This window comes from Lutjanus erythropterus, chromosome 5 (genome assembly GCF_056507025.1).
Source record: "Lutjanus erythropterus isolate fLutEry1 chromosome 5, fLutEry1.hap2, whole genome shotgun sequence".
NCBI lineage: Eukaryota > Metazoa > Chordata > Actinopteri > Lutjaniformes > Lutjanidae > Lutjanus > Lutjanus erythropterus.
In genome coordinates, this window is record NC_139321.1 from 19,192,724 (window position 1) to 19,209,442 (window position 16,719).

The following is a 16,719-nucleotide window of genomic DNA, read 5'->3' on the forward strand; positions in this document are numbered from 1 at the left end:
GCCAGGCTCCACGTGAGGCAAAGTGGCAGCTTAACAAAGCAAAACATTTTAGAACTGAATGAACATATCCAGTGAAAACAAACATTGGTGTTGGCCAGTAATTTAAATCAGTGTGGCTCTCAGCAGGTTTTGATGTATTACATGGACTTTAAAGGGATAGTTTGGATCTTTGATGTGGGGTTGTATGGGGTACTTCTTCATAGTCAGTGTAAAACCTACTGTAGATGCCGGTTGACACGCCCTCTTTTTTGGAGAAGAGAGCGGCACCAGCATAGAAGCTAAGCAATACACTGCTGTGAACGGGGTCAAGAGGTCACTTTAAAAATATTTTCAGTAATACAAGCATATTTTCAGCTTTGCTTTGTTGTCAGACATCTTTTCTGATGGAGAACTGCCAACTGTTTGTTTGTGTTATTGTGTGACTACATTATTTTAAAAGCATAGTTTGAAAGTCACTCAAATCACACAATAACACAAACTAAGGTAAAATGACTGATTTCACCTATGGAGTTTGGTTGATTTGGAGAAAGCGAGATTTGACTTATATAACAGCAGTTTCCTGTCAGAAAGTGGTGAAAATATTCTAAATATGGCGTACACTTTAACAACTTTTTAAGTGGCTAAATTACCTTTTTGCTGCTGACCCTGTCCACAGCAGGAAATTGCTTAGCTTCTCTGCTGGTGCTCCTCTCTGCTTTTCCAAACTGGTGGCTTGCCAACCACCATCTACTGTAGGTAACACACTGATAACTGATAAATATCTCATACAGTCCCACATTAAATAATCTGAACTATCCCTTTAATTTATGTGAATAATATCTTGGGGAAAAAAAGAGCTGAAAAGAGCATCTGATGTTGTTAAGGAAACAAAGATTATGCCTTGTCATTCACTTTTCAGAGTAAAAATGAAGTTGAGGCGGTGCTTTGTCAACAAAAAAAATAGAAGAGTAAGCATGGGCATAAATGAATACAGAGGTACTGGTGTACAGTCTTCCACCACTTGGCTGGAATGGTGAAGAGGTGCTGATGGAGTTGTGAGTTTGGGTTGAAGAGGGAGAATCATGGGGAAGGATCCTGCAGAGTGGAGTTAAAAATAGAGCATGAAGTGGAGGAGGGGGAGGAAGAGGAGTGGGAGGGGGACGTACCTGTGGGCTTGGAGGCAGCCTATTTAGCAACGAGCAGCACCAGTGTGGACGACGATGGGCTGGAGAGGAAGACAGAGAGAGAGAAGGAAAGAAAGAAAGAGGGGGTGGAGACAAATGAGAGAAAAAATGAGGATAAAGTGAGGCAAAAACCAACCAGACGACATATAATGAGCCAAAAGGCAGAGAGGGGAAGGCTTGAGGGGGTTGGGGTTGGTTGGGTGGGGGGATAATGAGAGAACAAGTCAGACTACCGTGAAACCCCATGTTTGAGTCGAAAACAGACAATAATTTCACAGTAGGCTGCGGATGAAAACAATGACTAGCAATAGTCCGCGACAGATGCACATGCTGAACGTACAAATGTCTCTTACACACACACAAACACACATACAGGGTGTTACATTGTCATACTGTAGGTGCCAGAGGTGGGGGCTTCATAAATAATCCTTACAAAAGCTAAGCCTAGGTAGAGACAAAACAGCCATATGGAATAACGTATTAGGTCATGTCATGGCTGAGAACTAGTCAACTAGTTCCAGCTTCTTCACAATAAAAGTCCCTCATTATTTTGTTATTTAAAGTTTTTATTATGAAGGAGCAAAATCAGCAAATTGGTTTTCATTAACAGTAACTTAACACAACTCCTGTCCAGCTGGAAGCAAACACGAAGCAGTAAAATAGCGCAAGAGGCAGAGGAGAGAAGCTGAAACTGTTCACAACAAAGTCTGCAAATTATCTTCCATAATCGGGTCATGATTTTCTGAAAAGACACATCGCTTTTAAGTTTTACAAATGTTTTTGTTTTTGTGCTTTGAGCACCAGCTGAGAGCCATTTAGTTCCATATTTGAGAGAAGGCAGGCATCCTGCAAAACTCACACCAAAACAATCTAGATGGATGAATAGCACTACAGGTAAAAGTAAAAATACATATTTTTGAATATGATGCAAACTCTTTTTTTCTCAGACCTCTCGCTCATATTTTATATTAGGAATAAAAGCAAATCAAGTGAGATCTGGCCTCGGACAGAGTAATGTTAAGTATTTTCACCAGAATGCAGCTAAGCAGAGGCAACAGGCGGCAATCAACAGAGTAAGCCCTGCCTTGGACAATCAGGGCATTGTTTACTCGAGGGCCAGACAGGTGCAGTGTTACTTTTTGTCAGCGTTAAATAATCTCAGAAAACAGAACACATGGCCCATCATTTGGTTGCTAATAAGCTATTGTTCCCAGCCGGTTCAGGAGGGATTCCAATGAGTCATTCGCAACCATCAGAGACGAAGTCTTGGCAAGAGAGACTGTGCCGAGCAGCTGTATTGAAAATACCTCCAGATCCTGAAGCTTAATACCTGGATACTGGGGATTTTGTAGCATTCACTAAAATTTAAGAAAATGTTTGCTACACTTGAGCCTTTTCATGCTCATGCATATCAATTTTTTCTTTGCTTTGGCATTACTTTGATCTTGTTGATAGTCTATAGTTTCTCAAAAATAACTCAATGACCTGAATGCAGTTAAATACACAAAGGAAACATGATAAAAACCAATAACACTCACTGGTCTGGTTTATTATAATATGTCTGTTCTACTATTATTTATGACGCCCCATGATTTGAATTTTATGGTGAGTTTTGAATTGATTTCATGGTCTCTGTGGCACTAAAATAATGAGAATCAGAGTTACAAGCTATTCTAACAATAAACTGGCTACATTTGTGTGATCACTTAATTCACATTTTTCAATTAGGTTTATTTGCTGCACACTGTATAATGAATTATGGTTATAAATCATTCTGAAAGTGTTCATTAATTTTCAACACAGCTCATTATTTAGCATATTAACTAATTCACATGAGGTGTGCTAACAAAACCATGGTTAATTATGAACAAAGTGTCTGCATGCTGCCAATCTCTCCCCCTTCTGTCGTCCACCATCACCGTCTCTTAATCACTGATGTGCATCAATGTGCCACAGTTCACCATAATGATTGCCTAATAAGAGACAATAAGAGGAGAAAAGGCCTGTCAATGAATGACAAAGTGGTGTCAACAAGTTTTTAGCTCCTCTGAATGCCAATAAAGTAAGTTGTCACCCAAAAGCAAAACCTATTAATTCAAATCCATTTTTAGTTTACTTAACCGTCTACTGAGACATACTTACTGTAGATGTAACAATATATCAAACATTGCAATATCACAATGAAAAGTCCTGATACGGCACCATACTGGCCATATCTACTGTAATATTTAATGTGAATCATTTTATTTTTTGTTTTATCTTATAAAAAGACTGCTGCTGAGTGCTGCATTGTTTTAGTTTTGCAGTCATACACACATAATTCAAACATTCATTACCAAGACAATCCAGGGCAATTTTTTGCACATGCATGAAGGAAAGCAGTTGAAAGGAAAAATTTAAAATGCAAGCAAAAATTCCATCCCATCAGATTTATTATTTAAAAAGGGATATTTTTTTTTCAAGTTGTCATTTTCCTTTGTTTTTCAATATTGTTATAAATATCATACCCCACATGAAGCACATTGTTCAGGCTGTTTACAAGACGCATGAGCCATTACAGATAACAGCATCAGGTATCGGTCCAATACTGTCCTCATGTACACACAGGTGACAGGAAGAAGAGAGGGGTATGATTTGGGCTTGTCATGAAGAAGCCATGAAATGTATTAAGGCCAGTTGACGAAAGGGAATACAGTAATGAGTTGGGAAGACAATTATTTTCAAGGAAACCTGAAAGCAGCATAAGGACACCAGAGTGGAGATGTGCCTTTTTTGTGGTATTATCATACCTTGAATTTTTGGTATTGTTATATCGCTAGTATGCACTTTGAGAAAACCAATTTAAATTTTGTAGGAATGAACAGTCAAAACCCTGACAAAAACATTAAATTATAAAGCATGTAGTAAATATGAGAAACATGTTTTATGATTGTTAAGAGAGGTCTAAACTGATTTAAATTCAAAATGCACACACATAATGTCTGGTGTTTATGGCGTCTTTAAAACATATTTTGTTTCCAGAGCTCTACGTTTCATTCTGATACATAATCAATTGCACCATACTCATTTTCACCCTCTCTGGATGTTAGTGTTTCTAATATCCAAATGTAAATGTGAGATTAGTGTCTAGACCAGCATAAATTAACCATCTCCTACTGCTAAATGATGACCACAGAGAATGGCCTATTTGAGCTGTAATATCAATTAGCAGCTATAAAAAGAAAATGCAATCATGCAGTAATGAACAACAAATCTTACAGCCTTACACAGATGATACGGATTAAAGGAATGCCATATGTTTTTCCACCCTGCAAACATTTTCAGCCCATACCACCCTGTGACAGCATATAGTATATTTTTAGTTTTGGCTTTGAGAATTATGACAGATGTAGTCAGGCTGCATTGCTATTTAATATCTTATAAGAAACCACCTAAATGTTCTGATGTTAAACTAAAGCAACGAGGTCAAAAGACATTTGGAGTTCATGTTTAAAGCACAAATCCAAACTCTTTTACCCTCTTGTGAATACATTCTGACAATAGATTTTGCATTTCTAGGCACATTTTTAGTTTAGTGATATGTTTTCCATGTTCCCTAGTCAATCCAAGACAATGTGATACTTTGCTTTGTTAGACTTTGTTAGTCGAATATTTTTCAGCAAAAAATCAAAGGTAAAATTTAAGTTTCTGCCTTTGCAGTGCAGCCAATTTGCACCTACGCCGATGTAAGGAAACGCCATCATCACCTCCCTCAACAGAACAGAATGAAATCCAACCAGATGTGTTTAATTAGGGGGGTGCCTGTGATCATCAAAATGCCAGATTGTTCACTAATATATCTACCTAAGGAGTTATATTTATACCTAAAAGTGTTAAGCTATCATTCACTAGGAGCTGTAGAAAGGCATTTTGGACGGTGTAGACTAAAACAGATGCAAGTAGGTTGACAAGAAGAAAATTCAAAAAAGACATAAGCATGTTTACACCACCACATGTCAATCTGATCAAAGATAGCCATCACAGCAATGACAGAACTGGACCCAGGTTAAAGTGGTTGGTTCAGTGTCAGGATAAAATTATTTATGAGAAACTCTCTCTGCTATACAATCTATATGATAATTCATATGATTTCAAAATAACTCGTAGAATGCATCACTGGATGATGACTGGCATCCCTCTATATTCCGCAGTTTATGTGGAGCTGGGTTGTGATGGCAACAGGCTAAGCAAGGTCGTGTAAATATCCTTCACCCCAGCAACGTCTTCCAGCTCCTCCTGGGGAATCCTCAGGTATTCCCAAGCCAGATGAGATATATAATTCCTCTAGTGTGTTCTGGGTCCTTCCCAGGGTCTCCTACCAGTTAGTCCAGGAAAACCTCCAGAAGGCACCCAGGAGGGATCCTTATCAGAGCCCCAAACCAGCTGGCTCCTTTTCATGCGAAGGAGCAGCAGCTTTACTCTGAGGTCCCTCCGGATGTCTAAACTGTTTCTGTCAGGGTGAGCCCAGCCACTCTACAGAAGAAACTTACTTCATCTGCTTGTTTTCACAATCTCATTCTTTCAGTCATTACCCAAAGCTCATGACCACAGGTGAGTGCCTGAAAGTAGACTGACCCATAAATCCAGAGCTTTGCCTTCAGGCTCAGCCCCCTCTTCAGCTCAAAGGTCCAGTGCAACACCCACATTATGCTTTCTGGTAGACGACCATGGCCTCACACTCAGAGACACTGTCTCTCACCCCATCTGCTTCACACATGGCTGCAAACTGGCTCACTGCTTGCTTGTCATGGTCTAATAAATATAAGAGCACCACATCATGTGTAGAGAGTGTCGAAGTGATTCTTAGGTCCCCAAACTGGGCACTCTAGAGACCTGAACTGCACCTTCAGATCCATGAAGACCACACAGAAGACCTGTGAGATGTGGCAACCCTGGCATCCTGAGTCCAACAGCCACTGAAAACATGCATGACTTCCTCCTGGGAATACAGACCCACCTCTCACTCCAATTATATATTAGCCGAATTGTATATGGCAATGTCAGACAGACAGGGTTGTAAATAGGCATCTCATTTTTTTTGTAGCTGATCACAGCTGCCAATCGGCTATAAGCCAAACTGGTGACTACACAGCCAATAACAGTTTTTTGTTTTGTTACAGCAGGTGGTATAGCAGTATTGTAGGTCAGTTTGATATTAAGCCACTAGGTATCGCAAGTGACTCAGCATGTGACGAGAATGTCAGTGAGTTTTCCACAACATGTTCCTGCAGATGTCTCACAATAAAAACCTTGCTAAGAAATTTAAGGCTTTCCACTGAAATGATAGAGGGGTTTTAATTTGAAACAGATTTAGGAAATGCTGAGTTTGTCTTAATGCAGTAATTTTAACAGGACAAGTGAAGGGCTCAAACTAAGGTTTTGTGCTTCTGCTAAGTTACCATACTGACAAAGTGTAGCTGCCTCGATAATATGGCAAACAGATGTGATAATGGTTATAAGGGAAAGGGTTACATATATATATATGTTATGGTGAAAGGGGCAATGATGGGGTGTGTCACCTTCAGCAAGTCTGGATAGCATGTTTAGGATTCATTCTACATTCCTGAGGAGGTAACTCAAGACAACATGGGGTGAGCAGCTGATGTACAAATCATGTTGGGGGTGAGATGCTCCTTTTGGTTGGTTAGCATGTGGCAATGACACCAACTCAGCTGAGAATTAACTCTTCCTAAGTCCCACCCTTTTTCGCTCTGTGCTCCAGTAACAATTGAGCAAACTTGGTACCTCAGTCAGCTTTGTCTTTTTCCGGTAAAAGTAACATCTAAAGTTTGCTAATGTCAACAAGATGCAAACTACCGAGCTAGATAATGTTAGCAAAACACTTACTAGCTACCTAATGATTGATGTAGATTAGCTAGCTAGTTAGCTAGTTAGCTAGCTAGTACATTAGCTAACTTAAGATGTGAATGTATGTTGTTTTTACAGGTCCTCCAGCAACATCTTTAAACCATCCATCTTTTCAACATAGACGAACCTACCACATAGAAATAATAATCCAGATCTCCCAATCACTTATTTTTTGACTGAATATCGGCCAGTGATGGATTATAGATCTGGGCAATCCTAGACATAAGCCTACTTCAAGACTCTAAAACACATGTAAAATGGATAGATTGATGACATCTACCTAACATTGTAAACAGTGGCTCTGTCCATTATTCGTCACAACGTTTTTACAAAAGGAAACTCTGAGTGGAACATTTGGATCCTCTGAATAGAAACAGGTGCAGCAGTGAAAACCTGGGGCCAGTACATTCATACATTATAGGGCTGGTGATGCCAAAGAGGTCCCTCTCTCTTCATAGGGAAATACTGCCTGTAACTAGGAAACAGGTTTGTCATCGACCTGTGAACGAAATAACAATGTGGCTTCCTCATTCGTTCATCTCTCCCTTTTTCCGATGTGCTTTTCTCTTTCTCTTTCACTTCATTTATCAGTCTGTAATTCTCTTCCAGGGGGAATCAGAAAAGGAGCGTAATCAGGACGACACCCTGAGAAAATATCCAACCTGTGTGTGAATTTAAATAAGAATCCAAGCATCAAATTTCAGCATGTTGATATGCTTCTGTCACTTTCCCCGCTGAAAAAAACCCAGACATCGGAAGGTGACTGGGATAATTGGGAACGCAGCATGAGACCAAGTGTGAAGGGATTCATGTGGTTAAAAGCTCAGATGTAATACGAGTGGTTCACAAATCATCTTGTTTTGTTTTCTGTCATTTGCCCACAGGTTACACTTTAAATTCTCCGACTTCACTTCTTGCAGAAGCACTGCTTCAAAAGGAAAACGCTAAATTGGTGTCAGAAAACTGATGTTTTTTTTTTTTTTCCACATCAGCCGGTGATTATTGTGAGAAAATAAAGCCAACCTTGTGTGAGCAACATGTGCTGAACAACAACAAGCCTTTGATGTGGATAAAAGGCCTTTCATGACCACAAACTGGTTTGGCAAACAGATAAGACGTTACCATAAAATTTCAACAGAGTGTTTGTGAATTAGATCTGTCTGACCCCATTGCTGTGAGCATGTCAACATTTTTATCAAGTAAAGTCAGGTTTATTTAGAAAGTCAATTATTCAAGTATATCTTAAAGAGAGAGAGTCAGATTTTTTTTCACGTAGGGTTGTATGAGGGACTAATCGATGGTAGTGGTTCTACAATAGACGGTGGCCACCACACCCTCACTTTGGAGAGGCAGCAGGAGTACTGGTGAAGTAAGCAAAGCAATGTGCTTCTGTTGACAGGATCAGCAGCACAAGGTCTACCTTAACAATCTTAAAACAGTCAATGTACACGCTATATTTAGAATATTTTTACAGCTTCACCTTGCTGTCGGACAGCCTTCACCAAGGAGAAACCACCGTTATATAATATCGCCCTCTCCCTTGCAGAACACAGGGGTTTCTTCTTTCCTGCTGCCTAGATGTGTTTGTTTGTGTTATTGTGTGACTTCTTTGTTTTAAAGGATTCATTTGGATTCACCAAAGTCACACAATAACACAAACGAACTACCTGATCGAGGCAGCAGTAGACCAGCAACTCCTGTGTTACATGAGGTAAAATGACTGATTTCGACTATGGGGTTTGGCTGGGGGCGGCCGCCTCAGAGCAAGAAGGTCCTGAGTTCAAATCCCCCAGCTGGTTGGGGCAGGACCTTTCTGTGCGGAGTTTGCATGTTCTCCCCGTGTCCGCATGGGTTCTCTCCGGGTTCTCCGGCTTCCTCCCACAGTCCAAGACATGCATGCTAGGTTAACTGGTGACTCTAAATTGCCCGTAGGTGTGAATGTGAGTGTGAGTAGTTGTCTGTCTCTATGTGTCAGCCCTGCGATGAACTGGCGACTTGTTCAGGGTGAACCCCGCCTCTCGCCCAGTGTCAGCTGGGATAGGCTCCAGCAGCCCGCAACCCTTCAGGAATGAGCGGTTACAGAAAATGGATGGATGGGTTTGGCTGGTTTGGAGAATAATAAGCATAATTGCGCTTTCCCACCAGAAAATGCTGTCTGTCGGAAAAGTAAAGTTAATATATTGAATGAAGTAAGATTACATTTAAAGTGATATTGATTGTTTTGTTGCTGATCCCCTGGGGGCATGCCAACCGCCATCTGCTGTAGGTAATACACTGGATGACCCAACTTCAGAAAAGCCAAACTATCCCTTTAAAAGACTAAGCACAGCCTAATCAATTTACAGAGACTAGTCACCAAACGTTTAACAAAAAACATACCTACCCATTATAATTAATAGCCCTGACTGTGTGACATATATTAATTTTTATCTTAAAGAAAAGTCAGCACAGCACTCCTTCTCTAGCACTCAGAACCACAGTTTCCTACTGTTGGCCACTGGGATCCGCCCAGTACAACCACAGTCCTCTACTGTTGCCTCCTCAGCAGCAGTGCAAATCTCACAAAAGCGCTTTGACATTAGCCATCCTTCATCTTCCTGCCTGCGTTCTTCTAGCTGATCTAAGGGCCGGAGGTGACCACTCTCTGGTCACAAACCCACTTAATACCTGACAAATACCATTAAATATTCCACCAACAGCCTATCTATCTTGATCAAATTAAAATGACTCCTTTTTCTAGGCCATCGCAAATCGACTATTAATATGCCAGAAGGGAGCATCACACGCAGATAAATGTCAGTGGTGCAATGTACACAGGCTAATGAGTTTTGAACACCGTTGACACAGTTTGGCTCAAATAAAACACAAAGGACAAGAGTGATGACTAGTTCACTATATTCAATTATCCTGCTTGAACAGGAGCTGCTGCTGTGCTCGGTCAACTCATTCATTCTCAAATAAAGAGAGTAAATTAACTGTCAAGGCTTTGATGGCACAGGACAGACCAAAAGCTAACAAACATTATCAATATTCCTCAAGATTGTGTCAGTTTTTTTCTTTAGTTCATCAGCTTTACACATGGTTGATATCAGATGATACTGCTGGTGTTACACAAATCACAAAAACAGTTCGCTTCATCTATGTTTTGTTTGGACACAGTGTCAAAAGAGTGCAGTTAAATATAGTTTTGGTGGGAACTTTTTAGGAAACACAAAACTTTTCATGTCTTGGGGCGAGCGTTTTATGAAAAAGGGCGTTGGTTGCCTCTTCCAGAATTAGCTCAGCACACACATCTGCGCTCATTATCAGCTACACCACAACACACAGGAGCCACTTTGTATCGCCAGGGAAACTCACACATCCTCGCCGCGTTTCCTGGTATGACCTCACTCACAGAGCAGAATACAAACATTGTGCGTCAACCTTCAGCATTTTTCCCAGCGTGAGGAAAGCACTAATAGGTCTTTTCTGAGCAACACTGTTCTGGACTGTTATGTTTCCAATCATTCATTTTGCTCATTCAGATCATCCCCTCACTGTTTTCCAACACCCTCGGCCACTACAGACTATATCAGAAACTATCAGGTGGAATTGTCCTGTATTTTTCTGCTGTGTGAGTGAATTATGACTGACATTAAGCGGTATTTTAGGAAAATGCTTAAACACAAGTACAAGACATTTCCTGCTGTCTTGTCAAAACACTAAGAATGGAAGACGTATTCAGATCCTTTACTATTTACTGGACACGAAGGCAATCCAGGCGCTCCAAAAAGTAAACAATGAAAAAGGAAAAAAAATGAATAAAAGTATTTCTTGTTGTACTGAAACCATTTAAAATGCCAACATGTTTTGACCACTGCAGGTTTCAACAGGACCTTAAATCAAAGTTTAAAGGGCTTTTTTTGCCTTCTTTTTTTATCGTATATACTGTTGGGAAGTTTAACCTACAGCAGTTCATCATTTTAACCATCCTGTGTTTGTAGCGTCACTGTCCCATAAGAATCATGTTTCTCTTAAAGGTCAACTTTTCATAGTTTATTTTCAACGTTTAATAGTTTATTCAGCTTAAACAGCAGGATAATTTTATCAAACCATAAACAAAAACTTAATCATTCGGTTTATCAGAAAAAAAACTGATTCAAAGTAACCAAATTTGGAGATACATCGTTCAATACATCACTGATCAGGAAGGGTATGAAACTGAAGCTGTCAGACAAATGTAGTAAATAGAGTAAACATGACAATATTTCTGGTTTAAGTATTAGGTTGTGCACAATGGAAATAGTCAAGTAGAATTTAATGATTAGCTGCAACAATTAATTGATTAGTTGTAAACTATTAAATTAATTGCCAACTATTTTGCTACTCACTTTGAGTTAATTTATCAGGCATGGCGCCATACCGGGGCACAAACCTGCATAAACCCCTTCAAGTATTTTAGTTTTTATTTTTAAATGAGGAAATATGTAAAAGTTAATTATCAGTCAACTCATTTTACACCATGTGTGCACAGTTTGCGGGCACAGGGGCATATGCACCTCTTGTTGTAGCTGCACTGTGGGTATAATTAACATTATCACCTGTAGTGGAGCAAGTGGGAGGGGGGCAGAGGGAGTGTTCACCTCAGACCTATTGCGCTAAAGGGGCCCACCAAATCTGCCTGACTGAACCTGCAATTTTGTTTAGTTGAATAAAGTTGGTTTGTGTGTCTTGATCGTGGCAAGAAACAAAAAGTCAGACTCAGAGCACGTCTGTGTTTGTTTCTGCTTATGCAGCAAAAAACAGCAATGGGGCACTGTGGCTTGTTCGTGTTGTCACTGATTTCACCCCCTTGGCACCTTAGCAGTAGTAATTTGACTTTGCGACTTTGTTTTAAAGTTGTCTGTTTTTCATAAGAAAACAGTGTTCAAAAAAGGTCTGGATCAGAGTGTTTCTGAAACAATCAAGAACTGACATGACATCATCGTTACAATGTCAGCCTGCCTGTCTCTGCAGTGCAGGTGCAGCATGTCATTTCTTTGACTTGTGTAGTGTGTGAGCTAGCTCCGAATTCTGTCTGTTTCTAAAATGGGGAGAAAGTGTGGCGCACTAAAGGAGAAGGAGAAGAAGAATAATCTCTGCTTAAAAAGTTCTGCTCACTCTCAACAGCTCAACCCTTCATGTGTCCCTGGTGTCCTGCTGCTGGTGAAGTCTTTCACCTTTGCATGTAAAAGACATTTCTGCCATTGCTTTGTGGTCAGTTGCTTTAGTCTAGCCCTACTTTGACAAGATGCAACATGGTGAAATCGGATTGAGTGCTCACTCATTCACACTGATGGATCACCTTCACAGTCTGACTTAAAAGCTTACAAAGATTTTTTTTCTTTGGATGTGAATAGAGGTTTTTGAGAGATTTATTCTCAAGCGTCAGCATGCATGAAAAAAGAGCTGAACAGTAAATGTAGTAACACCCACCCTGTCTCATCCTGTGCATTTTTGTCCCTGAACGAATTAATGAATGAGTGGCGGCTACACAGCACTTCAGTTTGACATATAAACAAAATCACATTACAAGTTCAGCATTGTGAAACTACTGAGAGGGACTCAGTGATTTAATGAACCTGGACTGTGGTGTGCACTCGTGGCTCATAACCAGCCTTCTTTGTAAGGAGGCGCCAGCTATGTCCGGGTCTCAGTCCCTATGTAGACTCTTCAATGCAGCTGAAGCTCTCACCTTAATGACTGTCGACTTTTTTCCTCAGTCGGATGCACTTTTAATTATCAGCTCCAAGGCTCTCCATAGCATCTGTACTCAGAGGACGGAGCTTGCCTTTTAACTAAGAACCTCCAACTTTACAGAGTTGGCTCAAAGTCAGGCTCAAAATCTGTTAGCATTGCTGAATTCAGCCATGCAGCAGCAGGACCGCAGTAACCCTTTCATGGTGGTGTCATCTTTAGTCTGGCTGCTAAACTAATAGGACAGTTGCTGAGCTGGTGTTTATTCTATGAGCAGCAGTGTGTCCTGAGAAAGCCAGCGACTATGACAAATGACCTGTGACAAGTAATGACAGCCTTGATCTAAATTTGAGGAGAAATGCTTCCAGTTTAGGTGTCTGTACACACATTTTTAATACTAATGAGAAAAGCCTCTGCCAAATTTGTTATTCTGTCTTAGAGCAGTATGACCTTGAGGGGTTGGTTGGGAGAGCAGCTTTAATGCTAAATTGCCCCCCAAAAATAAATTATTTCAGCATCAGCCTCTCGAAACACACTGTACCTACATCACAGACTCTCCTGGAATTTGTAATCTTAGCGCATAGGCACACGTCCTTCTAGCCAACAATGAGATAATACTACATGCGACAGATTTTTATCAGGATCTGATGTGTCAGTCATGTGCAGAGGACTTCCTTGAGACAAACGGAGGCCTAATTAGGCTGCACAAACAGAATGCTGCTGGTAGCCCGCTGCAGATTGTGCATATTTTGCCTATTTCTGTGCTTCACCCAAACACACAGCAACAATGGCTTTCTACCAAACAGCTGTTCCTCTCTCCCTGCTGCAACTCTCACTGGGGCATCATTATTGCAGAGCACATTTTCTTTCATCAGCTTCTGAATGAAGCATCAGTTTATAGAAGAGCTTCTCAAATGAGTCTAATTTCAACTGTCATGCTATGTAAATACACAAAAATATCTTGTTTAAATACAACACAAATGATTAATCATTAAGGATTTATGAAAATATATACGTTACATATAATTTTTTCTCACAAAAACACTTCGTGGTATACATGATCTGTAAATATCGCGAAGGAGAAGCAGAGAGAAGTAGCACCACATAAAGAAAGCAATGTACTGCTGAGGCCAGGGTCAGCAAAATGACTGATTTCACCTATGGAGTTTGAGAGAACGATATTTGGCTTGTATAACAGCAGTTATCTGTTGGAAAAAGGTTGTCTGACAGCAAGGAAAAGCAGTGACAGATTTTTTTAGGTGGACCTTTTTTAAGTGACTAAAATATGTGCTGTCCACACAATTCATTGCTTAGCTTCCATGCTGGTACTGTCCTCACGGGGGACGTGCCGTCTGGTAATACACTGACAACAGACAAGTTCATAATATAACCCCTCATTAAATAATCCAAACTATTCCTATAAATGACAGAAAAAGTAGATCCACTCTGGTGACAATCAGGTAGCTAAATCACTTTTTTTCCACCATCCTGCATTTCTTTAACATTTTACTCTCAATCAGACATTGAGACTGATTGACAAAGTAAACATGTCTCTCAACATTTCATTCAGTTAGTCTCTAATACTTAATAACCACTAGATCATAAGCCCAGCATTTCTCTCAGGCTGCTCCTGAAGCTAGTTTAATCACTTTCAGAGTTTGTGGAGAGAATGAGGTCCCCTAAAAAATGTCATTTTTTGTCTCCATTGCATATTGAAAAACAAAAAACCCCTCAAAATCTTCATCTGCACTCACTTACCAAACTAAACTTTACTAATTGGGTCACTGGTGTTCTGGAAACACAGCACAGGTTTTTGGGGGAGCTGCTGAACCAGTATGGCAGCACAGCGAGTTTGGCAGATAATCTTGCTGGGTCAGTCGATGTTTTATTAAGCAGGTAACCCAGCTGGATCGGCATCTTCGAGCCATTGGCTGTTCTTCCCTCTACCGCTGTGTCAGATAATCATTAAGCCGGAGCTCAGCTAGTCAGGTGTCACTCGGAGCTGAGCCTTGTTAGCTGCTGGGCTGCAGAACTGGAATCTTTTCACATAGGATCTTTCAAACAGGATCTTTCTCAAAAGAAACGCCATCGGCTCATCTTCAACTGCTGGATCTTTTAAATTAAACACATGTTCTCAGCGTGCTCCAGTTCATGATTACATCCTGCTACTTCGTTTGGAGTTTCTCTTCCTCTAATGAAGAAAAGAGTTTCTCTTCTTCTGATGAAGTCAAAGTACATGAGATGCTACAAAAATGGTTTCTTCATCTCACAATCAGATTTCACACAAATCTAATAATGTCACCATATTGTCCAAAACACATAAGATTCATGTTTCACACTTTGTTTTACAATGCAATGTTAATTTCATGTAAATTTAGTGTGACTTTGAAATGAATCATTGTTTATTTCCTTGGTGAGGGAGCAAACAGCTCTAGTGAACAGTATCTCATAACAGATGAAAGCATAGCCTGAATGCAACATGCTAACATTGGCTCAGTTCTATTCCATTATTAATAAGCTTCTTATTTGTAAAGAACATCTAATAGCCCTCCTTTTTTGATGTGCAAACCAGACTTTGTGCAGCAAAATAAGTCCAACTAGTTTCTCATCTTCTGAAAAAACTCCAATGTGAGTGTGCTATTTAAAAAATAGCACAGGACTAGACCTAAAAAAGGAAAGAAGGGAGAGAACACATGGATTTGTGAGCCATCACACTGAACATTAGAGTCGTATTTGGGCCAATATGACTTATGGGATAGACAGATGTCTAACATTAATGAGAGAGATGAAGAGTAAGTATAAGAGGATGGAGATAAATACTAAGAAATAGGCTCAAAAGGAAAAGGGGAGAAATAGACATTAAAAGAAACCTATTTAAACAGTGTATAAGAGCCCACATCAAAAAAAGCACCACCAGGAGGGGAAGGTTTGCTGAGTGGGAGTCATCTCGTTCCTCTTCTGCAGCGCTTCCTGCGGCTCCCGTTTTGCTCTGTTCTCGCTCTACTGTCTTCCTCTGCGCCATCTAAATATTTTATATGTAGCCTGATGTTGTGTTAGGGATGTGTCCCACTCTTTGATCAGGAAGACTTGTCATTGATTTGTTGCTGGAGCAGAGTAAAGCATTGACTGTTTCATCACAGAGGAAGAGGCAATGAAGACAGGCTCAGTGAACAAAGACAAATCAATAAATAATGCATCATCAGCTTGTCTTCTGCTGTTTTATCAATCATTAAGGGGCCAATACAGTGCCATCCCACCATCACATACTGTGCCACCAGTAAAATGCAACCAATTTGTGAGTACATGATATTGTAACTGGTGTTCCAGTTTCAAACCAACTTGAAAGCTGCGTTGCTGTAAATAGCTTCTTGTCTGTACATGCACTGAATATATAAATATACTGCTTTTATAGTTAAAGGAGAAATCTGCAATATATTGTACTGAATCATAAAATGACCAGGATATGTCACCAGAGATTAAGGAAAAGAGCTGTGTTGAAATACCAGCTTCTTCAACAACAACGCTGCAGCCATGGTGCCCTCCTTTCCTATTCCATCCCATAACTTGTGTTATGATTTACTCACTTTAATTTTAATTGGATTTAAAATTAATGCTGAATGTTTGCCAAATGAGTAAGTGTCTGTTTATGAGTTGTGTGAAATAATTAATAATCTCTTAGAATGAGTAAACATTTGTAACGGTTAAATCGAGCAACATGTTAATGGAGTCTGGCAGTCATTGAACTCAAACTGCAGAAAGTGTATTTGCAGAGCAGTGGACTTTTGTTTTCAGGATAACAGGCTGAACTTTACATTGACGTACTGACAGTTAGTAACAGCTGATCAACTAACAGTGTAGGACTTGTTGTCACTTGTTATTGTCCAAGTACAAGCTTGCGCTCATCTTATGCTCCTGCAGTGCGTCTGTCTGAGCT

At 40.1% G+C, this 16,719-nt stretch overlaps 1 protein-coding gene across 3 annotated transcripts in view; it reads right to left on the minus strand.

Annotated features, from left to right (window-relative positions):
- The window catches only part of mid2 (midline 2), a 230,590-nt gene that overhangs the window by 153,990 nt on the left and 59,881 nt on the right, over window positions 1–16,719 (minus strand). For 2 of the 3 annotated variants that reach the window (XM_084719044.1, XM_084719043.1), the window contains exon 2: window positions 1,146–1,204. The exons of the other annotated variant lie outside the window; for it this stretch is intronic. The gene's annotated coding sequence lies outside the window, so the exon portion shown is untranslated. The remainder of the gene's footprint in view (window positions 1–1,145; window positions 1,205–16,719) is intronic. 3 annotated transcript variants of the gene reach the window in all.